Source organism: Monodelphis domestica, chromosome 8 (genome assembly GCF_027887165.1).
Source record: "Monodelphis domestica isolate mMonDom1 chromosome 8, mMonDom1.pri, whole genome shotgun sequence".
NCBI classification, from domain to species: Eukaryota; Metazoa; Chordata; class Mammalia; order Didelphimorphia; family Didelphidae; genus Monodelphis; species Monodelphis domestica.
In genome coordinates, this window is record NC_077234.1 from 48,521,059 (window position 1) to 48,538,877 (window position 17,819).

Here is a 17,819-nt window from a genome sequence, read left to right on the forward strand (position 1 = left end):
GCCTCAGTCTCCCCATCTCCCCTAAATTTTAATCTTTACACTAACCCTTAAAGGCTCTTCTGCCTTGGAATTGCTTTTTAGTATTGATTCTGAGATAGAAGGTATGGGTTAAAAAAATTGAACTCCTGACTTATAAACACATCGGGGTACTACTAACTGTGACAGAATCCTGCCCTAACCTGGATCATTCAGCAGGCCCCCTCTACCTGCCACCCAGTGGGGAGCAGGACACCATTTCCTTCTCTGTGCTCCAAGATTCTGGAAATTGCTCTTTTAGCAATATGATATTTTACTTCATGTTTCAAGTTTTTACATCATACCTCCTTTTTAGTGGTATCCTAGAATGTATCATTTCCTTCTGTCTTTTGTAATGAGTTGTGACAAAATAGCGAGGTGTTAGCATGTCTCCTCCTTACTAGGAGAGGTTTTATTGTATTGCTGATAAGAGGCCACCACTAAGAGCCCAACAGGAGCAGAAAAGAAAGAATAACCTGGGCTCTGTGACTGGCTGCTCTTTCTAGGGATGATCCTCAAACTTAAGTTGAGAAGTGCTTTTTAAATCAAATGCAATTGCACTTAGCTCTATTTTAAGATATTTCTCATCCATTTATACAAAATACATATAATAACATGCATAAAAATCTTAGGTTCCCACTTACTCATTTCTTCCCCTTCATACTATCTAGAACTGGCTCATTTTCCATTTCATAGGAATCTCCAGAACCCATTCCACTGTTTGTAGGTATGATTTTACCAAAACCATCATATCTATCCTGTTTTTAAGTCTCCAAAGGAGAGTCTAAAATGCCTCATAATAATTTCACAATCTTTCAGTCCTTATTTTTAAAAGTTTTTCCTGCAGTCTAACTGTTAACCAGGCTATAATAATGTCTTCTGTTTTTCATATTGGATATCCCTGTTTGTAATAAAATCTCTGCTCAGATTTCTGAAGGCTGAATTATCTCAAATTTCTCTAATCCTTATTCCTTTGTATATAATATAGCAATGCATTTCTCTCAAGCATTTCTTCCTTCAAGAAACCTTGTTTGGGGCAGCTAGATGACTTTGTGGATAGAGAGCCAGGCCAGGAGATATGGGAGGTCCTGAATTAAAATTTGGCCTTAGACTTCCTAGTTGTATGATCCTGAGCAAGTCACAACCCCAAATGTCTAACCCTTAGTGCTCTTCTACCTTGGAGCTGATTCTTGTATTGATTCTAAGACAAGAGTTAAGGGTTTAAAAGAAGAAAAAAGGGAGTGTTTGCCTCAGCAACACATAATTTAAAGGGAAAAATACCATCCACTTGTGGCCAGCTGTACTAGCTAAGTCTAGGAGACTGGTGAAGTTTGAGTATAAATGTGTGGACTTTTTTTCTAGCCTTTATATGGATAATACAATGTATTTATGAGTGGAATTAAAGAAAAATGATGACAAACTTTATCGTAATTAGAAACAGAAAGGATATCCAGGCTTATAATTTTGGTTTATTATATTTTTTTGCTACCTTCCTCTCAAAGATCTCTAAGAATTTAAATATGTTTGATAATTACAAGTCTGGAAGACTATGGCATCAAAGTAAAAATAGAAAAAGGTAGTTTAGTTTCTATTATGGGCTTAATGCTTTGAGAATACAAACATCTGTACAAACAAAAAGTTATCCTTATCCCTGTCTGGGCTCTGAATTTTTTTTTTTTAATCTTATAGTTAAACTTTTGACATTTTAAACCAAAGCAATTGTTCTGACTTGTAGGATAAGGTGATGGATTTCCAGCACTTACAGCACAAATGGTGTTGCTATAATTGGAAATATAACTAGCTCTAGTCTTTTACATGGTCATTAGTGATGGAGGGCACATTCCTTCCTTCATCTTGGAGCCTTGAAGCATAAAGATTAGACCATTATTCATCTCAGTCTCTTGCTGTTATGCACAGGACAGTCCCTACAGCAACTAACAGAGAAAAAGAGAGAGATGGTTTTTTTGCTTTTTCACCAATCCTAAAAGGCCTTTTTCTTTGATTCAGTGACAAAGCAATCTTCTACTCCTCTGTCTCATTATGTTGAAAGGAAAAGCAAATTAGAAAGTACTCTTCTTGATATAGAATGAAGATTCCCTTTTTTTAAGCCCTTACCTTCCAGCTTAGAATCAATACTGTGGATTGGTTCCAAGGCAGAAGAATGGTAAGGGCCAAGCAAGGGGAGTTAAGTGACTTGCCCAGGGACACATAGCTAGGACATGCCAGGCCAGATTTGAACCCAGGACCTCCTAGGCCTGGCTATCAATCCTAGATACCCCCAACATTCAGTTTTTAAAAACAATTCTTAAGGGCATTTTGGATTCTAAGTGCTCTACGGACTAAGGGATGAAGTCCTTACCTTTTGAGGGTTTCCAGACTCAGCACCAGACCAATAGGCTTAACAGTTTAGTCTAAAGAGAATGAGATTGCCAAAAAGGGCTTTTTGCTCAAGGAGAATTCCTGTAGTCTCCTGTCATCCAGGGCTATTTTTCTTCCAATTCCAACCCTGCAAGGATCCTTTTGTATTTCTTCCCAGTGCTACAGGACCCATGTGATTCAGTGTCCAGACCTGTGCAAATGTATGGAGGGGCCAAAGAGAACTAGTGTGTTTCACACTCGCTGTGAAAGAACAGAACTCAATTAAACTCTTTATAGTGGAGAAGGGTAACCAGAGTTGTGATGGGAAAAGCAAACTGTGCTCTCATTTACCTGCATGCCAGTATTGTGATTGTCTTGGCTCCAAAGAGAAGTGGATGCCTGTGGTTACAAAGGAATGTGCTTACTTCACAGAATCCAAAGATTTCCCAGTTAACTAAAAGACTAAAGGCAACCAGATTAAAATCCAGAGAATGAGGAAGAGAATCCACCATAAACAATTGAACTTGCCCGAGAAAAGTGAGATTGGTTCACACTATGTTCAATGCTACAGAATAATTAATTGGTCAATAATCAACCTCATCTGATGTGACGGTTGGTTTTACAGAACTTATGGTTTCTTTTTAATCTTTGTTATGAAGCAAAGTGTGCTGGGTTGGGGTAGGGAAGCAGGGACATATTTGAAAATTAATACGAAGTAAAAATTCTAAAAAGCTATTAAGTGGCATTGTTTGCTTTTAAAGATTCATAATTCCTTTAAAAAAAAAACAACTTAATCTTCCATCTTAGAATCAATACTGTGCATATTTTCCAAGGCAGAAGAGTAGTAAAGGCTAAGTGACTTGCTCAGGATCCCAATCTAGAGCCAGATTCGAACCAAGGATCTCTGATTTCTTTTTTTTTTTTTTAATTTTAAACCCTTACCTTCCGTCTTGGAGTCAATACTGTGTATTGGCTCCAAGGCAGAAGAGTGGTATGGGCTAGGCAATGGGGGTCAAGTGACTTGCCCAGGGTCACACAGCTGGGAAGTTTCTGAGGCCAGATTTGAACCTAGGACCTCCCGTCTCTAGGGCTAGCTCTCAATCCACTGAGCTACCCAGCTGCCCCCAGGATCTCTGATTTCTAAGCCTGACTCTCAATTCACTGAGCCATCTAGCTGCATCCCCATAATTTCTTTATAAGAAGCTAGTGGGAAGGAGAAGGCAAGGAGCTCCATAAGTAATGGTTTTCAGCTACTCAAGAAAAGATCCTTAAGCATCCAGGTAGAAATATGGTTCACTGTCAGGAGCTCTGGCCCCCGAGTAAAAGGACTTGGTTTCAGGTGTGGCCCCTGATATTGCATGTATTGAGTTACCAAACCTCGCACGCAGGTCAGTTTCCTTATCTACAAAATAACTAGTTTGGATAAAATGGCAGCCTCTACTATCCCTTTCAGTTCTGTAATCTATGCTCCATTTTCAAGCTAAAATGATTTTTTTTTTACATCAGTATCACAGCAAGATGGTGCAAAACATATCCATATTTCAAACTTTCAAGTATCATTTTTTAAAAATCTTGTCTCTATGTATTATTTTCTTTTTCTTTTTTTTAATCTTCCTTTAGACTTAATACCAAATTCCATGGCTTTCTTCTGAATGCTATTTTTCCATAAAGCTCCCTGCCAATCCTTTCCTCCTAAAGCCTCTTCTTTTCATGAAATCAGTGATTTGTTCTTGGTAGTGGCTTTAGAATCTCTCTGGATTCTTTGGAATCTCATTTTTAGAAAACTGGAAAGTAAGTCCTTCGGTAGATGCCCATTGAAGGATTTTGTAAAGCATTTCTAAGGGTGACATTCTATTATTCCCTTCCCAGATAAATGTAAGAAAAGATAAAGCAGAGTTTCTGTCTCTTAGGTAAGCTATAGGGTAAAAGTTGTTCTCCAGTTGGCTGAGCATTTTATTTTCCCCCCAATTCAAATGTTATACTAGGCAGGATGCCAATCAAAGTCATCATTGGAGCTGACTTAGATGAAACAAGCTCCAAAGAAAATGAGATTAGTATCATATCCATCTGACTGTGCTATAACTTTCCAGAATCCATCCTTTAACTGGCCTTTGGGATGTTATTTTTCTTGCAGATTACATAAAACAATGCAGTAGTTGATACCTTCAAACTTTTTCTAGCTTATTTTTTTTTAATAGACAAACATTTTTTTTTAAGCTTCAGTTTTCAGCTCCAAAAAGTCTGCCAATAAAAATAAAATGGTTCTGGGGTCATTTAGAAAGAAGGGGAAAGGGCCATTAAATAGGGCTTTTGTTTTGCTGGAATCTTTTTTTTTTCCTTCTATACCTGTTCTATTAATGTTGGTCAGAGCAGTGTGATATAGTGAAAGCTATCTTCAGAACTAGAAGACCTGGGTTCAAATTCTGATTCTCACACACACACTGGCTGTGTGACTGAGTCAATCCCTTTAAATTCTCTGTGCTCTAATTTCCTAATACTAAAGTGTTCATAGAATCGCTTTTAAAAAGTTTATTTTTAAGCCTTACCGTCCATCTTAGAATCAATACTGTTTATTGATTCTAAGGCAGGAGAGCTGTAAGGGCTAGGCAGTGGGGGTGAAGTGACTTGCCCAGGCAGTCAGGAGGGCCTGGGTTCAAATTTGATCTCAGACATTTAACTGTATGACCCTGGGAAAGTCACTTAACTCCCATTTTGTAGCCCTTTCCATTCTGTCTTAGAGTTGTTACTAAGAAAGAAAGAGGTCGCTTCATTTAAAATATATCTGTGTGTCCCAGATAAGCAAAGTAACCCAACCCAATGATACAGTAATATCATTACTGTATACTGTTTCTAGGCTATTGGGTGGTATCAATTCTGATTCCAAACTCCTTGGAATAATTTTGAAGACAATACTGGAATGGAATATAGAAAAACCCTACTTAGATTTTATTTTTAAAGCTAGGGTAAGGTAGTTAATTCAGTGAGTTTATTTGCCAAACCACTTTTTTTTTGCTATTAGCTGGACATAGGGAGAGGCCCTCCTCCCTCACATTGGGTTCACCAAAGTCTTGGACATTGACGTGATGGAGGAGCACATCTCAGGTAGGCTGTATAGAGCTCTTTTTTTCTTTCTCTTGGACTCTTTTCATTGAATGTGGGCAAACCCGGCACTCTCACGAACCTGCTTCCCTTTGGAAGTGTTTTAAAAAGCATGCAATTTTACTCTACACTGGAGATGCAAAAGTTAGCTTCAGATTAGGCTATTTGGGAGCATTTTCTGAAAATTCTCAATCCCCTTCTTTATTTGAACATTGATGGACAATTTCCATCAAAATTTTAAGACTTTGGGAAAAGTTAGTAGTTCTCTAGTAGAACTATATACAGAGAGGCATCAGCTTAACAAAAAAAACTAAATAAAATGTTATGAATGAATTATCTAAGAATATCCAAGAATGGTCATTAATTATTCTTTGAGAAGTTTTACAAATGTCTGTAACTGTTCGCAGTATTCTATTAAAAAAATAGGTATTTAACTTGACCATTTGGCTGCACAATCTTCTGCCCATAGAAGTTACTTAATAATAGATGTCTTAAATTGAACGATTTGCTTTGCATCTTTTAAAAAATAATTCTTCCCTTCCATCTTAGAATCAATACTGTATATCATTCTAAGGCAGAAGAGTAGTAAGAGCTAGGCAATGGGGGTTAAGAGACTTACCTCAGTCACACAGCAAGGAAGTATCTGAGGCTGCTTTACATTTTTCTTATTTCCTGCCTGATTTTTTATTTCCAGTTTTACTTAGGAACCTTTAAAGTTTTTAGTCATGTGTTGTTAGGGATGTTGGGTCAATTTTGGATCCGTTGACTGTTGAGAAACTTTTGTGGATTTGGGGGTTGTTCGTTGAAAGCATAGTCAGAAAAGGACTGGATAAAGGGCCATTAAACCAAGTTCCATCCTACTTCATTAGATATTATGCTAGGAAATGAGAATGAAAGCAGCATCTTTAGAAACAGAATATATGAGACATTGCTTGCTGCTGGATTAATTTGACAAGAGTATTAGAAAGTGGCTTTGAAAATAATTAAAGGAGATACCAGATGAGAATCCATTCTTTTCTTCCTTTGTCACTATCCATTCTGCCTCTTCTAGACTTTTCTTCATGTTCCAGAACTAGCCTGTCTCTTTCTTCCCCCTCTTTTTTTTAAACCTTTACCTTCTGTCTTAGAACCAATCCTGTACATTGGTTCCAAGGCAGAGAAATGGTAAGGTCTAGACAATTGGGGCTAAATGTCTTGTCCAGGATCACACAGCTTGGACATGTATGAGGCCAGATTTGAACCCAAGACTTCCCATCTCCAGTTCTGACTCTCTATCCATCGAGCCACCTTCCTGCCCCCTTTCCTCTGATTTCTGTTTCTATTTTTGTCTCAAACTCAAACCTGGTCGACCCATCTATGACATGAGCAATTTTTCCTAGGGCTCTGCCATTTTGGCTAAGATAACTGTTCTCTAAGGACCCATCCTTTGCAGTTCAGGCTATTTCTTTTCCTCAAAAGATATTAAAACTTTCTTCAGCTGGTTTGGAGGTCTGGCTCTGGCAGGTTGTTGACATCTCTTCCTGTGTGTGCCTGAGCACCAAAAGGAAGCAGTGCTCCATTGAATCAAAGGGGCGTCCTCACAGAACATCCTTGTTGAATGCCCTTCCTCTGTTTGGCCATGGGAAACCTCCATTTGTTCTTTGTTACATGACCTACAAACATCTCATTTCCTTCCAATATCAGCCCAAATCTGGCAGAGTCAGGACAGCAGTGACTCAAATATAACTCATCACCACCCAAACTAGTAGACCCTTCTTCCAAATTTCCCAGTGACCATGGAGGACCCCACTATCGCTCACCCAGGTTTGTAGCTTCTGGGCCATTCTCAACACCATTTTCCACTTGGCTGGCATTGTTTCTTTCTCCAGAACATCTCTTCAAATACTCCTTTCTTTTCTACTCACACAGCTGCCCCCCTGAGCATAGTTCCTCAACACCTCTACAGTAATAGCTTCTGTAAAAATTAAAAATAAATGCTGGGAAGCAATGACATTTATTGTAGAAACATGTAAATTACAAAATGTCAGTGTCCAGGTCTGTCCAGGCTCAGCCAAAAAGACCCAGAACTCATGTGTGAACTGGGATATACAGGGTCAGGTAGTCAGATTACACAGACACCCCACCACCAGCACCTTAAAAGAGAAGGGCTCTTCTGTATATCTCTTCTCAGAAGGTCCCCAGAGAAGCTCTCTTTTTTTAAGAAGGTATATTCTATGAGGTAATGATCAGTTCCATATATAGTAAATGCCATATATGTAGCTTCAAAGCTAATTGAGATATGTGACAAGGAAATCACTTAAAAGACTGATATATATTAATTTAAGGTCGCCAAGGAATTCAGTTATGTAATTCCTTAATGAAAACTCAAGTCAGCAGTCAACCTTTTATGGAGTTTAATTACAAACAGGAGGAAGAAAGGTATTAGAGAGAGAGAGAGAGAAAAGGGAGAGAAGGGAATAGGGCTTAAATACCCCCTTTGTTTAGGCTGGGCCAAAAAGCCCAAGCCTTTAGATAGCTGAGACAAGAAAGAGATCAGTCCCTATCACTCACATGACCAAAATGGAGAAACAGTCTCAGGGGCCTCCACCTCCAGCTTCCTTCAGAGCAAGCTTCTCAGAGCACAACCTCTCAGAGCAAAACCTCTCCAATCCCCTTCAGTCCTCAGACCCTGCTATCTTTAAGGAAACCATCCAAGTTCCCTCCCCTCAGTTCTCACATCTACCAATCACTGTCCATGTCTTCCCTGTGCCAATGGTGGCTCTAGCTTAACCCCGGACTGCCCAGAGGTCTGTTTCCTTTGCACATGTCTGTTGAAGGTCATATTCTCAAATAATTAAATCTTGATCTTTGCTGCAGCCCTTCCTAAATCCTGTTAGACTGAGTAGGGTGGAGATTGGAAGTTCCAAGACCTGGTTCTGTCATTCCAAGTATCTCTATTGTATCAATTCTAAAATCAATCATGACTCAAAGAACTTCCTGTTCTATGCTTAAGCATAGGTCAAAGCCCTTTCCATTGTTCAGCAAAAGGTTTCTGTCCTAAAGTAATCTTAAGTAGGGAGGAGAAGGAACCTCCCATGCCAATGGGGTTCACATTCCAATAGACTATCAGTAGGAAATTTTTCAAGTATGAAATTTCCCAATGGTGAAATTTCCAACATTTATAAGTCTAAGAAATTTTAAGGTTTACAGATATCATAATGTCTGGACACATTTCAGGACATTGGATGCACACAATACATCCCTTGGCAAGACATTTCAGAGGATCTTCTTTGTTATTTTACTCACAGATTTATTGGTAAAGGATTTTCATACACAATTATTGTATCAGTTAATAATTCGGATTATTCCTTACAACTTATCACTAAAATATTGATTATCTAATTAGATCACGTGTAGAGAATATACAGTTATACAGAGGCATAAAATAATGACTATAAACTGAAGTTGCTTAATTAGATTCTCTTTTATGTTTCCTAAAACTCTTCGCAATGAATTTTTTTTTATGAAATGACCTTGTTTATTGTAATGATGATTATTCCAGAGAAAGATAAGGTTATTTGTATAGAAATAAAAAAAATTCATTATCTTCATAAACTTTACATTATCTTTTAAAATAAATAAAAAACAAACAGCAATGATTAGACAGGAACTCTTTTCCTGAATCAAAATGGGATAGGTAAACCATTCCCCCTCCAGTATTTTCAGTATATTTTCCAAAGATGTCACATTCCACTTTTTTCCTCTCTCCACAAAATTCCAATCACAGATACCTACCTGCTTTTCCACAGACAGAGAAAACCATAGGAATCTTTGTGGAGCAGTGCCTGATTTTAAAGAAATCTTACTAATCACTCAGTTTAGTTAAATCTGACCTTAAGATTGTTCTATACAGAAGTAGCTTGGGTTTGCTTAGAGGAAGCCTTCTCTTTCTTTGTCTATCTCAGTATAAAACCTCATGACCCCTAACATGCCTGAGCTATTGTATTAGAGGGATAAAGTGATTTCCCTGAAGTCATTTGCTAGTAACAAAAAGAAGCAGAATATGATCCCAAGTCCCTTGATTCAAAAATCCAGAATCCTTTTCCCTTCCTACTTTCCTGAGAGTGAACCTCTCTGAACTTAGCCAGACTGATCTCTGGGCTTATTATCACTCAAAGCCTTTCTATCCTGATAGAACTTGCACTTTATTGGCATAATCTTTGAGTACTCAAGGTCACTGCTATGTCATGATAAAACATTAGAGGAGAATTTTGGTGGAATAATTTATAACTTGTTTTCTTGAAGAACTCTCTTGCTATCCAAAGCAACTTAGCTTCCTATATATCTTTGTGAGTGTTTTGCTGGTCAACTGGTAGAATAAATAATTGTTTATGTATATTTTAAAAATGCAAATTATTTTCAATAATAACAAAAACTGTATCTAATATTAAATATGTACAATAACCAATTTATCCAACAACTTTTCATTTTGAAATGTCTTTACTCTCCATTGTGTCTCAAAATGCCATGCCAGATAAACACAAAAAGTTTTGAAAGCTTATGTGACTTTAAAAAAGAAAATATACTGTATTACTTAAACTGTTATAAATAGTACCCTTATTTGCCAAGCCCCATCCAATATGAAACTTTTACTGTTTGATTTAATTACAACTTGCTGAAAATAGAGCCTTTTGCTGTGAGTAAACAATAGCATAGCCTTTATACTAAGGATGATATTAGTCCTTTACCCTTAAAGAGCAACATAAAACAAAATAGTTAGGTAACTCAGTGACTAAAGCACTGGGACAGGAGTCAGAAAGATGTGAGTTCAAATGTGGCTTCAGATACTTACTAGCTATGTGACCCTTAACCTCCATTTACCTCAATTTTCTCATCTGTAAAATGATGATAATAATAGCACCTATCTCCCATGGTGGTTGTTAGGATCAAATGAGATAATAATGGTAAATCACTTAGCATAATGCCTGGCACATAGTAGGTGTCGCATAAATGTTAGCTATATCAATGATGAATGTTGCTATGTAAATTCTAGGTATTATTAAACATCATTTAGAGTTTACATCCCCAATCATATCCCTTGGACCCATGTAATCAAGCAGTTGTTTTTCTTCTGTGTTTCCACTCCCACAGTTTTTCTTCTGAATGTGTATAGTGTTCTTTCTCATAGATCCCTTCAGGTTGTTCATGATCACTGTATTGACACTAATGGAGAAGTCCATTACATTCGATTGTACCACAGTGTATCAGTCTCTGTATATACAATGTTCTCTTGGTTCTGTTCCTCTCGTTCTTCATCAATTCCTGGAGGTCGTTCCAGTATTTGTGAAGAATTTAAAATCTTCACCATTTTTATATAAGGCATGAAGAAGTTAAACAAATAATTTGAGGTAATTCCAAGAATGAATTAAATACAGAAAGGGGGATGGATGAGCCATAGGACTACATTTTTGCATCAGCTACCCTAGTTGTTGAGGAGCATATTTTAATTTTAATTTAAAACAACTTTAACCAAAGAGTCTATTCTGAATTATTGTAGTGTGACTTCTAAATCAAGAGGGCATTTTCCCTTTACTTTATAGTTGGCCAGAATAGTTTCTTTCTTTCTCTTTCTCACCTTTCTCTCTCTCTTTTTCTCTCTCTTTCTTTCTCTCTCTTACTCCTTACATTCTTGGAATCCCAATTGTCTTGGAAGCAATACTGTATATTAGTCAAGGCAGAAGAGTGATAAGAGCTAGGCAATGGGGCATAAGTGACTTGCTCAGGATCACCCAATTAAGAAGTATTGTAACAATTAAAGGGTGGGTTTTCATAAACTGTTACAGATAAAAGAGTGGAGGTCTTAAACCGTGACCACAGAAATATGGTTTCAAATCAAATATAAAGTGGTCGCCAGGAAAAAAAATTCCCAAACATGAAATATACCCAAGTCAGCTGGGTTTTTATGGAGATTTTAATTAATACAAATAAGGAATTAATGAAAGAGAGAGAGTAAGAGGAAACAATGAGAAAAGGGCTAGGCCGGCCTAGGTCAGCCTAGGCCCAAGCCTTAAGAGAGAGATCAGTCAGTCTTTAATCACTCACCACAAGATTTGTCCCAAGCAAGATTCTAGCATTCAGAGAGACCCACCAGTTCAGCTCCTGAGCTCCATTTCAGCTTCCAAGGCTGAATCCTCCTGAACTCCTTTTAAAGAGAATTTTCTCCTATGTCACCTCCCCTAAGTTCTCACATCTACCAATCACAGTAGACATTTTCCAAAGGACAGACCATTCTTAATTCACACCTGAATAGACTAAACTTTTGAGTAATTCACACCTGAGTAGACTAAAACCTCATACCTCTTGCTAAGCTTGCTTGAACCTTTAGTGATTAATTTGACCTTCATAGGTACTTAGCACCTTCCTAAAAATGGACTTAGCTTAAGGCTTTTGCTTCACTATAAGTATGAGTTAAGTACTTTTTCATTGTTCAGTAAAGGGTTTACAACTTTATCTTCCCCTAAACTATGCTTAAGTATGGGTGGAGTAGAGTTCTTACATTCCTGATCTATGTCCCTTCATTGTTTAAAATGGGGAATGGTCTTAACCAAGTGTTCTGAAGTAGGGTCTGAGAATTTTTAAGATTCCTAGTATCTGAGGCCATATTTGAGCCCAGGGCTTCCACCTCTAAGGCCTATCTCCAATCCACTGAGCCACCTAACTGTCCCCAATGATTTCTCATTACAATATTTTTTATGGTCCCTACAGAAGGCAACACAGCAGGTGTGAGCAGGCAGCCACATATAACCAGTTAGGAGCTTTGAAGAAATGGAGTAAAAAAATTATTTTCATTGAGTAAATGTATGGCAGGAAGAAAAGATAGATTGGGCATATGGTGAGTGTGAAGGATGACGAGTGAAATTTAATAGAATAGCTAATTCTTTACAAATATTATCTTGTATCCTTACAACCACCCTTGGAAGTAGGTGACATCATCAATTCCATTTTACAGTTTAGGAAACTGAGGTAGAGGGTATTATGGTGAAAATATCACCTTTAAAGATTGTTATAATATTAAAACTATGGCCGCCAAGGAATTTACTTATGAAATTTCTAAAAATGAAACACTCAAGTCAGAATGGAATTTATTGTGGTTTTAATCACAATGGGAGTAAGAAAAAGGAGAGGGAGAGAAGTAGAGATGAGAAAAGGGAAAGGGGTTACTCAACCTCTAGCAGGGAGCCAGAGGGAGTTTAGGCCCAAAGGGGCCAAGGTAGAGAAGAATCAGTCCTTGACTCACGTGACCAATCTGAAGGGAAGCTGTCTGTGGGCCTCCTCCCTGTTCAAGCTCCTAGCACCAACTGCTGTCTATCTCTCTCCACAGGAAGTGAGCGAATCCCAGAGCTGCTTTCTCCATCACTTCCTGTGCCTCACAAGTGCCAATAGTGGCTCAAGCTTGGCTTAGGACAGCCCAGGTGGGCAGTTAGTTATTTCTGATTTGTCATTGACTAGCACATGCCCGTGTAGTGTGGGTGTGCACAATTTTGGGTGCTAGACCAAGCAAGATGGAGATTTAAAAATTCACAAGGGGAAGTGATTTGCCCAGAGCCACACAGCTAGTACATGTCTGATGTCAGATTTGAACTCAAGTGTTCCTGACATCAGGACTACCACTATGCACAGTACTGCCTCACTGGATATCCCAAGTACCTCACTGGTACCCTTGCAATATATCAGGGGTTGTTGATAGATTCCCTGTAGTTTATTTATAAGAAGCTATGGACAAGACTTACCCAGGTGGCCAGGTGGATATATCGTCATCTTCATTGGAGGGAATCCCCACATGAATGAGATCACAAATCCACTGGAGTATATGAGTTTTTCAGAGTGGAATTCCAATCATCTGGAGGAATTTGTATTGATTCCCATGGAAACACTGTGGTACAATGAGAAGAACATTGGATTTTGAGTATCAGGTGACCTGAATTCTAGCCCTTATTTTTACCAATGATTGTAGACAAATTATTTGCCTGATTCAGTGTGATATAGAAAGAAGACACTTGGATTCAGAGTCAGAAGTCCTGGGTTGATTTCTTGACACCACCATTTATTACTTGTTTGATTTGAGGATCAATTAAATTTAATCCAGAGGGATCCCTAAAGATAACTAATATCTGACATTAATATGGGGCAGCTAGGTGGCACAGTAGATAGAGTACTATTTTCCTTTTCTGTCATATTAGCCAGTCCAGCAGGTGTGAGGTGGTACTTCACAGTTTTTTAATTTGCATTTCTCTATTTAATAATGCTTTGAAGCATTTTTCATATGACTAAAGATAGAATTGCCTGTTCATATTTTTTGACCCTTTGTCAATTGGTGAATGCTTTGTATTCTTAGAAATTTGATTCATTTCTCTATATTGCTGGGAAATGAGATCTTTGTTAGAGACACTTGCTATAAAAATTTTTCCCCAGTTTATTGCTTCCCTTCTAATCTTGGTTGCATTGGTTTTGTTTGTGCAAAACTTCTTAAATGTAATGTAGTCAAAATTATCTGTTTTATATCTGGTAATGTTCTCTTTGTCTTACTTGGTCATAAATTCTTCCCTTATCCATAGGTGTGACAAGTAAAACATTTTGTATTCCCTAATTTGTATATGGCATCCCCTTTTATTTCTAAATCATGTGTCCTTTTGACTTTATCTTGGTATATAATGTGAGGTGATGGTCTGTGTTTAATTTCTGCTATACTGTTTTCCAGTTTTCCCAGCAGTTTTGTCTGAGTTCTTCCAGAAGCTTAGATCTTTGGGTGTGTCAAATGCTAGGTTACTATTGTTGTGTTGAGTGCCTAATCTATGCCACTATGCCACTATTCTTTTTCTTAGCCAGTACAAGATCATTTTGATGGTAACCACTTTATAATACAATTTGGGATCTGATACAGCTAGGTCACATTCATTCACATTTTTTTCTATCAGTTCCCTGAGACATTCTTATTCTTTTTTTCTTCTAAATGAATTTTTTTCTCCTTGTTACATGCCATTTATCATTGTAAGGAATGTTCCACTTATTAGAATATTCTCTAATTTTTTTAATAGAAAAGGGTATTATATTTCTGCATCTTTTAAAATAATCATATGGTTTCTGCTGGTTTTCTTATTGATATGGTCAATAATTATGCTGATAATTTTCCTAATACTGAGTCATCCCTGCATTCCTCATATAAAATCCACCTGGTCATAGTGTATGATCCTTCTTTTTTTTTTTTTTAAACTCTTATCTTCTGTCTTGGAATCAATACTGTGTGTTGGTTCCAAGGCAGAAGAATGGTAAGGGCTAGGCAATGGGGGTCAAGTGACCTGCTCAGGGTCACACAGCTGGGGCCAGATTGGAACCCAGGATCTCACATCTCTAGGCCTGGTTCTCAATACACTGAGCCACCCAGCTCCCCCCTGATCCTTCTGATATATTGCTGTAATCTCCTTGCTAGTATTTTATTTAATTTTTTTGCATTAATATTCTTTAAGGAGATTGGTCTATAATTTTCTTTCTCTGTTTTTTTTTCTTCCTGGTTTAGGTATCAATACTCTATTTGTGTCATGAAAGGAATTAGGTAGAATTCCTTCTTCAGCCATTTTTCCAAATAGTTTATATAATATTGGTATTAATTGTCCTTTAAATGTTATGTAGAATTCACTTGTGAATCCATCTGGCCTTGGGGCTTTTTTCTTAGGGAATTCATTGACGGCTTGTTCAATTTATTTTCTGAGATGGGATTGTTTAAGTATTCTATTTCCTCTTTTTGTTAATCTGGGCAATTCATATTTTTTAAATGTTCATCTGTTTATTGGATTGTCAGATTTATTACCATCTAATTGGACAAAATAACTTCTAAAATTTGATTTAATTTCCTCTTCATTGACTGTGAATTTATTGCCCTTTTCATTTTTGATACTGGTAATTTGGTTTTCTTCTTTTTTTAAATCAAATTAATTAATGGTGTATCTATTTTTATTGATTCTTCATAAAATCAGTTCCTTGTCTTATTAATTCAATGTTTTTCTTACTTTCAATTTTATTACTACTTTCATTTCATGATTTCTAATTTAGTTTTTAATTGGGGATATTTAATTGGTTCTTTTTCTAGGTTTCTTAGTTGAATGCATGCCCAATTCATTGATCTATTCTTTCTCTATTTTATTGATGCAACTATTTAAAGATATAAAAATTCCCCTAAGTACTACTTTGGCTGAATCACAAAAATATTGGTATATTGTCTCTGTGTTGTCATTCTCTTTAATGAAATTGTTGATTGTTTCTATGATTTCTTCTTTGACCCACTCACTCATTCTTTAATATTAGATTGTTTAGCTTCCAATGAATCTATTTTTTATTTTTAATCCTTACCTTCCATCTTAGAATCAATACTATGAATTGGTTCCAAAACAGAAGAGTGGTAATGGCTAGGCAAGGGGGAATCAAGTGACTTGCCCAGGATCACCCAGCTGGGAAGTATGTGAGGTCAAATTTGAACCCAGGACCTCCCATCTCCACACCTGACTCTCAATCCATTGCACTTCCCCTTCCAATTCATTTTTAGTCTTTTTTTCTGCAGCCCCTTGTTGAGTGTAATTTTTATAGCCTTTATGTTTTGAAAAGGATGTGTTTAATATTTCTGCTTTTCTGTATTTGATTGTAAGGCTTTTATATTCTACCATATAGCCAATTTTTGTGAAGGCAGTCACACTAGATAATCCCTGAAATCCCTTCCAGTTGTACCTTGCTGAACTTGACATTTACTTCAAACCTCGATTTCATTTACACTATCGCACTTTTCCCGCTTGGACACCAGGGGGCAGACATCTTCCCCCATTCTTTATCTGCTACAGTGGCCTCGGAATCACTTTTCCCTACTTCTTCCATTTACTTCCCCCTTCTCTTTCTCCATCCTCGTACCGTGCCAGAATTGTTCCATGAGACACGCTTACCCCGGGTTCATTTCTTACTCTAACAAGACCATTCCCATTGTCACAAACTTTCCTTATGCCCTCAGTATTGTTCACAAGCAAGGTTTGGGGGAGCAAGGGGGAAGGGAGAAGGAAATACTGGGATTGGCAGGACCAGGATGGCCGACCAGGAGCCAGGGCCCCAGAAAAAATAGGATTTGGGTTCCCTTCGTGGCTTTTGTCCTTCAAGTCCCTTCACTCTCTTCGAGGACCAGCTGTTGAGGAAAACCCCAGCTTTCTATTTCCCCCTTTAACTCTAGTAAACATTGAAATTAGCAGCCTTGGCGAAACTTGTGGAGCAATCAAGGCAGCTTTCAAGAAAGATGCAAGCATTGTTTCTATGTCCCTGGTGCATGGAAACAACTCATAACATTTTCCTTGCTTTAAGGTATTTAACTAACTAATAAAGAGTTTCACTAAATACAGTAATAACTACTTCACATGCCTGCTGGGAGGACAATACTGTGCAAACCCCAACTTCATAGAAGCTGCCCTTGTATACTGAAAAGGTCACTGAGTTTATCCATTCATTCATTCATTCATTTTTAAACCCTTACCTTTTGTCTTGTTTTAATTTTTTTTTAACCCTTACCTTCTGCCTTAGAATCCTTACTAAGTATTGGTTCCAAGTCAGAAGAGCAGTAAGATCTAGGCAATCAGGGTTAAGTGAATTAATCGCCCAGGGTCATATAGCTTGGAAGTGTCTGAGGCTACATTTGAACCCAGATCTTCCCAAATCCAGGACTGGCTCTCAAACTATTCAGCCACCTAGCTGCCCCCTTCCTTCACTTTTTATTAGAGAAAACTGCCCAAAGTAATCCAGATAGTAAATAGCAAAATTAAGAACCTAATCCAGTTATTCTGACACCAAATCCAGTCCTCTTTCCAATCAACAAGTCAGAGCTGCTCAGTGCCTCAGTTTCCTCACTTGGAAAAGGAGGAGATTGGACTGGATGAGTCCTAGGATTCCCTTCCAGTTCTGAATCTAGGAACCTATGATCATACTGACAAGTTCACTCAGGGGTTTTGTGTGCATCATATTCTCTTGCCACCTTCCTTTCTAGGCAATAAGGAGGGGAAATGAGGGCAAAGGGATTGTAAAGCACTTTGTAAGCCTTAATGTTCCATATAAATGCTATATAAAATATATGTTTTTTCTAAATAAAATTTTATCATAGGTCTTGTAGCTATAAGGAGCCTTAAAGTTCATCTAGTGTTATATTTAAAACAGTGAAGCCATAAACTGTAAATGGTTGAGGTTTTAAACTGTAGTGATTAAAATAGTGGAAGATATAAATTATAGTAGATATAAGAGTGGGTGAGTAAATTGTGACCACAGAAAATGTTTCACTACAGTGTCTTGGT